We start from the raw sequence: 13,391 nt of genomic DNA, 5'->3' as shown, positions 1-13,391 counted from the left end.
TATTGATTACACAATTTTGTCTAGATGCATGCTGTTAAGAGGGAGCCAACGATATTCTAGCAATTCCTTTTGATGAAGTAATCAGGAAGCTTCTGGGGCCTGTTTCAGCTGCTGAGGGGCGTGCTTCAAATGCAAATTACTGCCAAATGAGATTCTTTCCAAATTCCAGCCAATTAAAATATATTTAAAGGGCAGCTGCTCAAAGGCAAAAACAATCCTTCCTCACACCCCCAAAACTGTTGCAAGAAACTTTCCAGGGCAAAAGTCCTCGAGTTTGTCAAACAAGATCTTTAAAGTAATGCGTAGCTGCTATTTATTTTGTCCAAACTGGTGGAATCTCTGAACGGCGCCTATCTGCAGTCAGAAGCTGAGATGACATGTTCAGCACCACCTTAAAAGAGACAAAGCAGGGAGTGTTTGTTCGGGTGTCAGTTTTCTCCTCTTGGCTCTTTAAACCATGTGTGTTTGGCTGCTTGCCCTCTGTGGAGCTGCATACAAATATTGACAGAACACAGTGGTATTTGTTAAGCTGGATCTTGGGAAGTGAATGATTAAAACTCTGAAGGAAGATCTGAAAACTTCAGAGCTTCCCTCCTCCCTCTCCTCAAGAATCTTTAACAGTGTTTAACAGAGTGAAAGTGAAAATGCTGAGCTTGGTCAAATGAAAGCCTTTTCCTCTGCCTTTGCCTTGCTGTAGGTAAGGACAAACTTCTTGAAGTGTTTTCGTTCCTGCATGTTTTTTTAATCCCATTATGAATTAGTGGTTGTTTAATGTGTGGTAGTACTGAAAGGGGCTGGGAATGCTTTTGATTTAATTCTGTGATTTGGGGAAAAGTTATGAGACAATCTTTGTAAATAGACAGACTGTGTTAGCCAGTAACTATGCACCATCAAATGTTAATACTACTTTTCTCACAGTTCCATTACAGTAAGTGATAGGCGCATGAATCTCCTCAGACATTTTAAAGACATACTTAGATCCAAATATCTGGGACACATGAAATTCACCTCAGAATTCCACCTAGTGGTGTTCAGCTGAGAGTTCAAAGTTTGCTGCCTGGGTTGTACCTGCAAAACATTATTGTCTCCATCACATAGTTTATCACTGTCATACTGCTTTCTAGTGCCAATGAAAGGGTACTGAAAAACCTGTTTGACTTAAGGTTTTATTTTAACTTGAGAGACTCTTGAAACATTGGATTATCCCCCCCCCCACTGTGTATGCTACTTTGAAGAAATCACCAGATGACTGAAAAATTGTATACCAAACATTGTCCTGAAATGGGCTTTTTGTAAGAACACAGTTTATTTATTTATATCTAGAGAGAATGAAATAGACCTATGATGCAGTCAAAATTTTCATACCCATGAGGATTACTGGCTGCTTGTTGCTTCCAATTGCTGCATACTAGCACTCAAAACTGCAGAAGCCTGATGATTGCTTTCCATCTCAGTTGCTTATCACCAGTCTTTGGGGCGTCATCTTTTTTCAATGTAAGCAAAGCATCTTTCATGCCATGGGATCATGTTGCAATAGGAGGGTTTTGGTTAAATATGCCTTGTTAATCTTTAATGTATAAGTAGCACTGAGCATTTGCCAAATGGAAACATTTAAGCAACACCCCATGTATCCATTGCCAAAATAAATGCTGGCAGGCTACAAAATAATATTTTTAAAAGAATTTTGCAACAAACTTCAACATGTGGGTTCAAATATTCCACGATCCTTTGATGCATCTTGGAAAACGTGCAAATGCAAGTTTGCCTATTAAAATCCTACAGTTGGGGGCTGGAAGTTTGCAAGCGTTCCTCTGATTGAATAGCACTTATTCATGAAGCAGGTCTAGTTGAGCTCAATGAAACAGCTTGTTTGAATCAGCACTACGCGTCATTAGAGTTAAGTAGAATTAGGCTCATAAGGAATGTTTATGGGCATATGATGTATATGTCTGATTAATATTGAAAGCTACCTTCACAGAGCAACATGTTAATAAACATAATCACATTTTGTGGAATGTCTTTTAAGAAAAGCAGAGATACACTGGGTGAGATGGGATTAGAAGCTGAAGTTTTTGGATTGCCTCTCTTTACTTAAAACATTGGCCTTATCCACAGTATTATCCTGCCATGGTATTTTATTTGTATCACAACTGCCAAGCTCAGGGGGCTTTACATAGTTTCTCCCATTTTATCTACACAGTGATCTTGTGATTTAGTTATGGTGGTATTGACTGGCCTTAGTGAAACTCAGAAGTTGAAAAGGGTCTCTGTGGTCCAAGCAGATTGGTGTGGATTGCCTTTTTTCCAGCTATGGCTGGTTTGCCCACAATGAATGTTTATGGCCAGGGGTAATCTAGCCACACTGGTCTATTATCTGGAAACCTCGTGTGTGGACTACTGTATGTGGGGCTGCCCTTGAAGAGGACTCATAAGCTTCAATTAGCACAGAAGGCAGCTGCCAGAATTTTAAGCAGCAAGATTGGCTCACTAAATGAATTACTGTACATTGGCTGCCTAGTTGCTTCTGAGCTAATGTAAAGGCACAGATGCTAACCTTGAAAGTGCTAAAACTCTTGGTACTCAAATAGCTGAATATACTCCTCTTTGGGCAAAAACAAGCCTGGCTATGCTTTAAGATTTGCAGAGAAGGGTCTTCTTTGTGCCCCACTGTTAAGGAAAGTTCATTTTGTGGTGATGTGGATGAAGCCTTCTCCTCAATGGTGCCTATTTGTGTCATACCCTCCCACTACAAACACAACAGGTACTTCTTCATATGTAGTAGGAACATTAGAATATATAAGTAGGGCTATGTTGCATAATGCCCAAGAGTAACATTCCTTCCGAGCACCACAAAGATTCAAGGGTAGTGCTGATATCTCCTTGACAATTCTTTACAAACTCAAAGGCCACTTTATGATGGGTGGACCAACTGAGGGGTCGTCACCTCATTAAATGAAAACCTGTTACCTTTCCAACATGGCCACGCAATAAGGCCACATCAAAGCACAAATAAAAAGAGCTACTGTTCCAGAGGGATTTGTGAGGTATGCTAGAGAAAACCATAAGGAAGCTGAATGCCTCAAAGACACTCATTTGTTCCAATACATTTGCTGGCCATACTCTTTATTGGGAGGCTGCTGAAAGATGTACACAAAACTAAATGCTTTTCTCCTGGGTTAGCAGTCCAAATCTGTCATTGATGGTTAGGGAAGAAATTTAGTAGACAGATGCAGTAAATATTTTTTTCTGAAAGCAGAAGTACAGTGGTGTCTCGCAAGACGAAAAGAATCCGTTCTGTGATTCTCTTCGTCTAGCGGTTTTTTCGTCTTGCGAAGCAAGCCCATTGACGGATTAGTGGATTAGCGCTATTAGCGGCTTTTAGCGGCTTAGCTGCTGATCGGATCAGCTGATAAGCGGCTTAGCGGCTTAGAAAAAGGGGGGGGAAACCCCGCAGGAACTCGCAAGGCATTGTCATCTTGCGAAGCAAGCCCATAGGAAATTCGTTTTGCGAAGCACCTCCAAAACAGAAAACCCTTTCGTCTAACAGGTTTTCCGTCTTGCGAGGCATTCGTCTTGTGGGGCACCACTGTAGTTTGTTGCAGGGGTTAAAAAACCCAACCAAAGGGTATGAAATTTGTAGGACATCAGGTGAGTTAATATGTAGCAACATTTGCATTTCCTATTGCATTCTAGATTGATCACATGCACACACATTCACACAGATACACATAGCAATTGTGAGGCATTAGGACAATGGTGGCCAATTTGCTTCTCCTTCTTTCTTTTTGTTGGGTATGTGTGCCACAAATCAATCCAAACTGTGGCGTAGTGCCATCCTGTTGTGCTCTGCAGTGCATTAGCAAGGTTTGCTGGTATATTTAGATATGGGTTGAATAAAATGACATGCTTTTCTTGTCTGCTGGGCTTGGAACAGCTAGCACAGGAGAGTCAGCCAGCCGAACTATGCTATAACCAGGCCTGTAGGTCATTGAGGGAGGGGGACACACAACTTTCAGTACCTGCGAAACCCATGCCTCCAGACAGGGCTCCTGTGCATTAGGAGCAGAGATTATAAAATCAAAAGCAATGCTGATTGTTGAATGCATTCTGCTTCTCCTAGATTTGGTAGTGCAAAGCACAAGAAGTGTTTGGTCAAATTAAATAGTATCTGTAATTCTTCCTGAGGAAATAATGTGATCTGTCTTGGTATATAACGTGAACTTTGTAGCGTAACAGACAAGGGAACCTGTGACCCTCTATATATGGTTGAACCACAGTGTCCATCAGGCCTGACCACTGGCTATGCTGGAATCCAGCAATGTCTAGAGAACCACAGGTCCCCCATCCCTGTAGTACAGGGTAGACCTAAACATGCCTGATAATTTTCTAACATTTAAGTCTTGCACTTTTACAGTGCCAACTATAGATCCTTCCTACCTACAAGATACACCTATCTGGCAAGCGATTTAGGTTAGAACTGCAGCACAGCCTTAACTGGATGGTTGTTCCTGGACAAGGCTGAATGGGAGAAATAATCATAGTAAGCATATGTGAAGCATCCCGATTAACATCACAGAGTCCTTGGCACCAACCCTGGTCTCAAAATCCAGACTTTAATGGGAATTTTGCCCAAGCTGGGACTACAGGATCCACTTCTTGTAACAGCAAACAGATGTTCACTTACATTTTTTGGAGCTGATTTTGTGCCCCCCCCCTTCCGCTCTATTTCCCTGCTCTCTGTACACTGTAGTGCTCCATTGGGCTTCTCAATATAGTCACTAGCATTTCATGCCTTTGGCATAGAAGAAAACAGCTAAGTTTTGGGAAGTTGCCTTGTTAAGACTTCGTAAAACATTATTTTACAAACACTTTCACATTGACAGCAGGAATGGGACATACCCTGCAATCATAGTAAAAAGGTAAAGGTACCCCTGCCCGTACGGGCCAGTCGTGTCCGACTCTAGGGTTGTGCACCCATCTCACTTAAGAGGCCGGGGGCCAGCGCTGTCCGGAGACACTTCCGGGTCACGTGGCCATCGTGACGAAGCTGCTCTGGCGAGCCGGCACCAGAGCAGCACACGGAAACGCCGTTTACCTTCCCACTAGAAAGCGGTACCTATTTATCTCCTTGCACTTAGGGGTGCTTTCGAACTGCTAGGTGGGCAGGAGCTGGGACCGAAAGACGGGAGCTCACCCCGCCGCAGGGATTCGAACTGCCGACCATGCGATCGGCAAGCCCTAGGCGATGAGGTTTTACCCACAGCGCCACCCGTGTCCCCCAATCATAGTAGGTTATGAAAAAGCATTATGGAATCACCAGGAAAGCTGTCAAAGTCATATATATATATCCCACACTGCTAGCAATTGGGAAGACACTGTAAAGGTGCAAAAGTGTTATTTGTTATTTATGCAAAAGTATTTGTCTTGGTGGACTGGACCAACACTCCGTTTTTCATGCTGTTGCAATGCAGTGTGACCAGTCTGAAACAACTGGCTCACATGTGCATTAGAATGTATGTACAAATGTTTAACGGTTGTGGGAATTACAGCTTCAAACCCCTTTCTTAGCCTTCCACTTTATTAGATAACCTTGAGCAAACTACTCTTTCTTGGTCTCTCAACCAAGGCAGGACAAATGGCACCTAGAATTTTGTAGGTTTCAAGATGGATGGGGCCTAACTATCTTATTGTTCTTCCTAAACTACAGCTTCTTACCTGAAGTGTAATTTACTGATAGTCTCTTAGAAACCACAAAGCTGTTTCTTCTAAAATAAGGAATCACCCCACCTCTCAAGTATAAAATCCAGCAGTGTAGTCTGATGGACTGGAATTTAACTCTTCTTGCACAGCAGTAATTAACACTGATAAATGAGAGGGCACGTCCGTGAAAGACCTTGGCAAGCAAAGCACATTGCTGTGGTTTGCTAAATGCTACTCATGCTGCCTTAATGGAATTATTGCTTTCTAAAACATGAGTGCTTTTCCTTGTCAGAGGACTACAATCATCTTCCAGAGCAAAGGAGTTCCTCCTCCCCTTCTTTTTCTGTGTGGTGTGAACCACTAAATATAAACATAGTATCATGTTTAGAACTACTACTACTACTGTGGTAAGCCACATGAATTTTGTGTTTTGTCATTCTATCACATTGGATATTCAAGCCATATACAGTGGTACCTCAGGTTACAGACGCTTCAGGTTACATACGCTTCAGGTTACAGACTCCACTAATCCAGAAATAGTACCTCGGGTTAAGAACTTTGCTTCAGGATGAGAACAGAAATCGCGCAGCGGCAGCGGGAGGCTCCATTAGTTAAAATGCTACCTCAGGTTAAGAACAGTTTCAGGTTAAGAACGGATCTCCAGAACGAATTAAGTTCTTAACCCGAGGTACCACTGTACTTCATTATTTGAGGTTTGCTTGAGGGTTACAGATTGGCTTGTTGCACTGGGGGAGTCTCCCACGACAGCTGGGATGGTTCATGTAGAGAGGAGGGAAGGATGAGAGGGAAGGGGCAAGACTGTTCCGGTCAAAATGAATCTAAGGTCCACTCCTTATCTGACTTTTATTGGATGAATACAATTCAAAACAGCACCTAAGCCCCACTACTTTATACCTTGACCAGCCATGAACTTTACATTGGCCTGGATAGAATGCTAGCCCCTAACCTGCTGCACAGTGACTAACCATTATTCTTGAAAATGGTTGAAAAACTGCTGCTGGTACAGTTGGGTGCAGGTGTCTGATTGTTGAACGGGGCAGCAAAATGAGACCATATATTACTCATTTTATTCTTATTCTTCTTGTTCTTTTTTAAAATTAAATTTCTATATTGCCCTTGATCAGAGGATCACAGCAGCTGGCAGTAGCGGGCAGTAGCAGCAGCAAAAGAAAGAGAAAGGAAAAAAAGAAATGTAAAAAACCCAACTGTCCTGCAAACAACAGTGGTGCCTGGTTGCTTTTCAGAAGATGTATGATAACCTGCTATCTATAGTTTGATCTTTTCTGGTCCAGTAAAAGGGCTCTTAACTTTTGTGATTGCAGAGCATGAGAAAGTATGAGCAGCAATTGCTGTTGATCTTAATGCAGATTCACTTTGAAGAGTTAGATTGCACTGCTATGGACCTATGTATGTACATATTAACATTTTAAAGTGTCTCATCTCTGCATCCTCAAGCATAACTTGGAATGGTATAATTCCATCTCAAGTAGGTCCTTCTAAAATTCAGTAATGTAAAGGGAGAAGAGAGTTCACTTTTGAACAGAATCCACTTGTTGGTCTCTGATTTAGACTCCATTAATGGTATATAAACAATCATCCATAAACCTGTAATACTAGTCTGCATGAAAGCTAGCATATATAATTGAGGAGAGATTGAGATGAGCAACATCTTGTTTCCCAATCCTGCCTTAACTCTTTGGGTCAAATGTACCAAGTTACTGCAGCTTGAGTGGTGATACCCAATAGACAGTGCTGCCATAACCAAACATGGTTGATCCCACACCAGCACTTGTGAACTATTATGAAAACTTATGGGTAGCCTTCCTTGCCTTTCCTAAAGCTGAAATAACAGCAGAACACTCTTACATAATAGTTTAAGAGGCAGCAAATGACATGTATTGCTTTATTGATTGTTACATGTTTGTTGAGACTAAAAAACAACTGGAAAACACAACAGTACACTAGGAAAGTGCATGTAAGTCTGGTCTTGTTAAGAATCTATTCTACAAGAAGAGGGACAGATATGGCGGTAAGAAGAAAGGGTGGTGTGAATCTATGGCCTCATCCTTACTACACATTTAGAGCAGTATCATACCACTTTAAACAGCCTTGGCTTCCCACAAAGCATCATGGGAAGTGTAAGCTGTTAAGGGTGCTGAGAGTTGTTAGGATCTGTGTAGATCTGTGAGGGGAATAGGGGTCTCTGAGCTCTCAACCCCCATAGGAAGCCACAGTTCCCAGAATTCCTTGTGGGAACCCATGACTGCTTCAAATGAATAGTGCAGATGGGACCTACCATGTCTAGCTTGTCAAAAATAATACTGACAAAAATGTTACTAGAAGAAATGTGAGAAAATTCTGCATCTTTTCCAGTCCTTTACAATCCTATGGCAAAAATAATGTGTGACCCTGTCTCTTTAGTGAGGTCAAGCGGCACAGGGTCTTTACCTCAACAGAAGATTCCCTGGATCATTTCCTGTACTATTTAATTCAACATGATGTGATTTTCTCTCTCCAGTGGATTCAGTGTCTCAGTAAGGCAATAAGACACAAACAAACCATACCTTGCGAAAATGCTTTGTGATTATTTGGCAAGGCATCTGCAGTATATGAGGGACTGCTATTAATAATAAAAGTATGTTGCTGAAAATAGAGCTGCAAGCTATAAGGGGAGGGGAAACCCAAAGGAATTACTGGGCCTTATTGCACCATATTTGGCTCTTCCAGCAAAGTAGTCGAATGTGCCAAATATGAGTAATTTTTAAACAAAGAAATCTATGCATGGATTCTGGATTCCAAAGGGGGAAACTAAGAAAATTGAAGTTGGCAATGAATGCACATTTGTGCAACTAATGGATTCTTTTCTTGTTTCTGGCCTCTCAGTTCCTAAAGCTTCTGAGAGAGGCAGCAGAGGGGTGTTTTCAGCAGGCTGCCTTAGTGACTGGCTTCTTTTAGCGTTGGGCTTATTAACAGGCCTCCACCTCTCAGATATTTCAGGGCATATATGGGTTTTCAGTAGCTTTCTTTCTAAAGGAAATGTGGGGAAACTGTATGATACTTCAAATGTGTCCCTGGGAATTTGGTACCACACAGTAGAGAACCCTTGGCTGCCATCTTAGGGATAGGAAGAAAGAGTAAGTGGCCACATACTCTTTCTTGCCATGGGATGAGAGAGAACAGATGAGAACTCTGCCTTACAATTCTAATAGCCGATATCTATGGCTTTAAAGGAACTATTTATTTTCATAGTGGATTTTGGTCCACCAAGGTAAATAGATGAAGCTCACTTTTGGAACGTATTTTATCAGGTTTCCGGGGCTACTTTCTTCCTATTCAGCAATAGAGATAGATTTGCATATGGCTGTGGATGAACCTGGACAAAGCTTTGTGTTTGCATGTCTCCCTCTTCTCTTCAAGCATGACCGGATGGAGTTTAGTTTAACTTTTAAAAAATAATAATCACAGTTTAACATTATGTCCGGACTAGATACTGTATCTTGGGTTTAAAACAAACCCTGGTATGTTTCAGAACAAGCAGACTTCGAAAGCCCAGGGTTACAAAACTGGTTTGTTAAACTATCCATTGCTTGTTTGAAATCAGGGTCCCTAATTTGAATGAAATGCTAAATCATGATTGTGTGAAAGTGAACGAAAATGCTAGCAAAGGGAATTTAGGAGTACATGAGTCTGATACTTATTTGCTCAGGGTTGTTTGGGCTCAGCCACAAAGGGCTAAACCACCATTTAGCATTGCGTGCAAATATGGCCAGAGAATTCAAGTCTGGAGATTGTGAAACTAGTCTCTCTAACACTTGGAGACCATGCAGATTTAAATGGTATTTAAAGAATAATCCTGAAATGAGTTAGGTGGGACTAAACAGCTAACCAAATCTTACATAAAGGGGCCTGTACTGGAACTAGGCTCTTGTTTGTGAATTTACAGTCAAAAGATTCTTCTTTTTTTGCAATCCATTCTTGTTCTGCATCTTTTAAAGACTGATGAGCATAGCATTGTGTTGTTTTTAAAAACATTTGGAAGCAGTATAATCATCTATCTCTGCACTGCCCCCTTATTTAGATTAAAATCTTTAAAGAGCATTTGATATGGTGACCTTTGGTTTACAAAATAGAGACTTTAGCAAGGAATGCTGATTGCACATTGGCTGCTGCTCTTTGGACCAGACTAAGGCTATCAAGATAAAAATGTTAGGACACAAAATCCTACAGAAATCTTAGGAGCAGGCAGAGCTGGTTCCAAACTCTATTTTTTTCTTCTTAAAGGAATGGAAGGAAAACAGTATATTCTGAAACAGTTACCCTGTGGCAAACATCCCACCACATATAACTTCTAGACTTGCTATTTTCATACTTGTTTTTACATCGATTTGCATCATAGCTTACTTTGAGAATGATCACTGTTTCTATTTATTAATTCTTGCTTTGTGCTCCTAAACTGTTCAAAGAAACTGAAATCATGCATGCGCTAAGCACCTTGAAAGAGATTATTAATAATAGAAGCAGAACGCGTTTAAATTCAGATTAATTTTTTTTTAAAGTCAAATGGGATGGGAAAAGAAGGCAAAGAAGCATATTTCGTTATTCTAGCAAGGCAGACTGAATTAACACAAATAAACAACTTTGTAAGATAAATGGACTCGTTCCTTTGGAACTTTCTTCACATATTGACCGTTGAGATTATGGCTCCTATCACATGATTAGAAACATGTTGTGCATTTTCTTTTTAATCTTTGAAGAGCCAAGATCACAACCCAAGCCCTGCTTGTGACATGGCATTGCTTGTGCAAGTAGTCTACTTGTATAAGTGGTGTAATTGATAATTCAATATCTAAACTAAACTTTGCCATCTGGTGCCCTTCAGATGTTTTGGACTACAGCCCCAACAAGCCGCCTCCAACCATCATAGTCAACATAGTCACATGTTGGCAAAGGTTAATCTAAATTTGCTATTAGACTGTTCTCTCTCTTTCATCAGTAAACAGGGTGGTGTGGCTGATTCTCTCTCATGTGACAAAATCACACTGGAGATGTGCTGCCTGATGGGACAGCAATGAGCCAAGCAGCTGTGGGCGAAAATGTACACTTCAGGTGCCAACTGCAAACAATTAAATCCCCTCCAAACATCCACCATAGAGCAAAATGCCGCCACTGCTTTGGGCACAGCTGAAAAGACCTCCCCCTAGCAGTCACCGCCCATCTGAAGCATAGCTGTCAGCGTTTCCCTTTTTTTAAGGGAAATTCCCTTATTCTGAATAGGATTCCTCACAAGAAAAGGGAAAAGTTGACAGCTATGATCTGAAGGACCTTAGTAGACTCTTAACATCAGGCAGGTACATATGGAAGTAGGCACTCTGAGGTAAAAGCACCAGAAAATAGCCAAGCTGTTCAACCAGATTGCTATGGGAAGCCTATAGTATCTTAAGGCTAGGTAGAAATTTTACAGTTAAAACAAGCATCTTGAGCTGGATTTAGAAATGAACTGGTAGCCACTGGGAGAACTGGTGAAATATGTTCCCAGCAGACTGCCTTGGTTAGAATCCTAGTAACCTCTTGTTGAATCAGCTGCAGTTTCCAAATTGTATTCAAGGTAGGCACTATGCACAACACATTATAGTAGTCTAAATGGAAGGGTCCAGAGCATGGATCACCATAGTGTAGCTGTTCATAATTACAGTAATTATTTCTAAATTATTATTATAGTAATTATTTCTATATTTGCATATATACATATAAATTAGAATATGGAAATTTTATTCCAATCAGTATCCTACTCTCACCTCTTTTTTGATGATGCATTTTCTCTTTTTTGGCGATATGTAAGTGGCCATGCTTGGATTTCTGTCATGTTCTAATTTCATTCATCATCTCAGAAGTGCTTGGTGTCCTTCAGTTTAGGTGCAGATGGGGGAAGGAGGTCACAAATTTCAACAGGGAAAGTTTTCCCTTTCCCAAAAGAAACAGCAATTCCATAGTGTTCCAGAAATATTTGTTAGAGTAATACAAAATGTGAGAGTTGAAAGCATTCCATTACAGTAATGATGATATTAAAGAATTTGCTACTAGTCTCATGATTCATGAAACAATAATCAAAAGAAAAGTTTGTTTCAGTAACAAAAACTTGCTAGAAAGAAATAAACTGGAATTCTATGAACAAAATAAATTCTGTTCTTCTCAGATAACGTGAAAACTGATGTCACTTCTAATTCTCTTGAGGGGAAAATGGCTACAGTTAGAAGTACATCAATGCAGCCATTTATTACCCAGAGCAGTCTATAAAAAGACATTGTGTACAAGTTTTCACTTTCCATGCCAGAAATGCATTCCTGGAACATAACTGCAGTCTTTTTTATTTAGTAATTTAGATTATAGTTTCTCCATGAACTTTCATAACATTTATTTACTACCCTAAAGGATTCAGTCGAGTGCTTGTGGAATCCTTTAGCATCTAGTATTTTCATTATATTATATAGGTTCATGAACCTTATGTGGAAAATAATCTTAGTAGGCAGATTTACATGAATTTACAAGCTTTACGGAGAAGCACAGAGGAGAGAAGTATGTAGGATTATATCAAGGGGAAATGTGCTGGCTGGAACAATTGTGGGAACATGAGGAAGGGGAGGCAAAGGATGCAAACAATTATGAAATCCAGTGGTGTTCATCCACCAGCAGAATGGACTTTCCTCTGGTGGTTTGGGGTTATGATTATGCTTCCAGAGCAGATTTTGGGCAGAGGGTTCCAGGGGGAAGAAAGGAATGGAAAAGAGCAGAAGTTCACTTGCATGAAACTAGATGTTGCCTGTTGAGTTCTTGGGTCAAGTAGGACTCTAGCATTTTGCCTGCATAGTATTATCAATTTTAAAATTGGGAACGGCTCGGAAATTAAGCTTCTCACTTATGCCAAATGAATTAAGTTCTTTATTTTGCATTTTATGTAACAACCTCTAGGTACCTGTGAGAAACAATTAAAATGTCGTGTGACATCTTCCCTAACTACTCTTATATATGATAGCTTATATATCTTATATATCAACAAATCCTTTTCTATCTGAATGAAAGAGGTTCAGACTATTAGGGCTCCTTACCCGATTTTATTTTTAAAAATCCCATTGTTAGTTCTGGAAAGCAATTAAAAACAAACAAACAAACAAACAAACAAACAAACAAACTTCAACCTCCCAGAGCCCTTTTACTTTCTTAATTAAAAAAACCCCTCCCCAGTTACTTTAATTTTCAATTTTAGCTCTCTGTCACTAGTTTCTTACTTTGCTTTGTTTTGTGTTCAACACAGATAATTAATCCATAGATAAGTATCCATGATTTCTTTAATAATATAGCTAAATTATGTAGCTTTCAGGCACAGTACCACACCCACACATGGAAGTTGCCTGTATTTACATGTTTGTATCTTCAACATTTTATTTTAAACATCAGATACTGTACTTTATTAATTTATTTAATCTTCTGTAAAGTAGATTAAAATTAATGTTTAAGAAGCTGGTTTCTCATAGAGGCCTTGTGTATTTTCAAAATCAACATGATATGATTAGTATTTAGGCTGCTTTTCTGAGCAAATGCCCATCTAAAGCGGCTTGCAGGCAAAACAGGTAAAAAACAGTACAGAGTTTAGAACCATACACAAGTTTACTTTT

The 13,391-nt window shown here is 40.1% G+C and overlaps 1 protein-coding gene across 6 annotated transcripts in view; it reads left to right on the top strand.

The window, feature by feature from the left end:
- The window catches only part of NCKAP5 (NCK associated protein 5), a 629,163-nt gene that overhangs the window by 79,071 nt on the left and 536,701 nt on the right, over positions 1-13,391 (top strand). For 2 of the 6 annotated variants that reach the window (XM_083487652.1, XM_083487649.1), the window contains exon 1: positions 235-697. The exons of 3 other annotated variants lie outside the window; for them this stretch is intronic. The gene's annotated coding sequence lies outside the window, so the exon portion shown is untranslated. Of the gene's footprint in view, positions 1-234; positions 698-13,391 lie in introns of those variants that run through there. One more of the 6 variants, XM_083487650.1, reaches the window with a different exon arrangement.

The sequence above is a fragment of the Podarcis liolepis genome (genome assembly GCF_965112155.1).
Source record: "Podarcis liolepis genome assembly, chromosome: 1".
NCBI classification, from domain to species: domain Eukaryota; kingdom Metazoa; phylum Chordata; class Lepidosauria; order Squamata; family Lacertidae; genus Podarcis; species Podarcis liolepis.
This window is presented reverse-complemented; position numbering and strand designations above follow the sequence as displayed.